Source organism: Etheostoma cragini, chromosome 5 (genome assembly GCF_013103735.1).
Source record: "Etheostoma cragini isolate CJK2018 chromosome 5, CSU_Ecrag_1.0, whole genome shotgun sequence".
NCBI lineage: Eukaryota > Metazoa > Chordata > Actinopteri > Perciformes > Percidae > Etheostoma > Etheostoma cragini.
The window spans coordinates 129,344-130,453 of record NC_048411.1 but is presented as its reverse complement, the minus strand read 5'-3'; the positions used below and the strand labels follow the sequence as shown (position 1 = coordinate 130,453).

General features: G+C 45.5%; 1 protein-coding gene across 1 annotated transcript in view; it reads left to right on the top strand.

Moving 5' to 3' along the window:
- rchy1 (ring finger and CHY zinc finger domain containing 1) overlaps positions 1-1,110 on the top strand; it is an 8,898-nt gene that overhangs the window by 2,712 nt on the left and 5,076 nt on the right. The window lies entirely within an intron of this gene.

Below are 1,110 nucleotides of genomic sequence, written 5' to 3'. Positions count from 1 at the left end.
TGGAGCCTCTCTGATCCAAGGGAACATTCTGGGGAAAAAAGAACATAAGGACTCCGGGGAATGACTCCCCAGAGCTAGCTTAGTAACAAGTAATTCTGGGACATGGATGCACATAAATGAAAAGATGGAAAGATAATCAAAATAAGTCCCCAGCTGTCTAAAACTATTATTACAGCAAAACCAAGAGAGACAAGGTAAAGAGAGCTCCAGCCCGGTCGGGCTAGAACTCTCCCCAACCGGATCGGGCTGTATGCCAAGTCTCCCTTTAGTTTTATTATATTCTTGATTATATGATAGATAAATCTGAAAACTATGAAGAGAAGCAGGTGGGCTGGGTTAGGCGGACACTGCGACTCCTCACTCCCTAACAATATTTGATTCTATGCCCTAACTATAGGCTTTATCAAAAAGGAAAGTCTTAAGCCTACTCTTAAACGTGGAGACGGTGTCTGCCTCCCGGACCCAAACTGGAACCTGGTTCCACAGGAGAGGAGCCTGATAGCTGAACGCTCTGGCTCCCGTTCTACTTTTAGAGACTCTAGGAACCACCAGTAATCCTGCATTCTGGGAGCGTAGTGCTCTTGTAGGGTTGTAAGGTACTATGAGCTCTTTAAGATAAGATGGAGCCTGACCATGAAGGGCTTTGTAGGTGAGAAGAAGGATTTTAAATTCTATTCTAAATTTTACAGGAAGCCAATGCAGAGAAGCTAAAACAGGAGAGATGTGATCTCTTTTCCTGGTTCCTGTCAGAACACGTGCCGCAGCATTCTGGATCAGCTGAAGAGTCCTTATGGACTTTTCCGAGCAGCCTGATAACAAAGAATTGCAGTAATCCAACCTGGAAGTAACAAATGCATGGACTAGTGTTTCTGCATCATTTTTAGACAGGATATTCCTGATTTTCGCAATATTACGTAAGTGAAAAAAGGCGATCCTTAAAATTTGCTTTAAGTGGGAATTAAAGGACATGTCTTGGTCAAAGATAACTCCAAGATTCCTCACAGTGGTACTGGAGACCAGGGTGGTGCTGGTGGCCAGGGTGATGCTGGAGGCCAGGGTGATGCTGGAGGCCAGGGTGGTGCTGGAGGCCAGGGTGATGCTGGAGGCCAG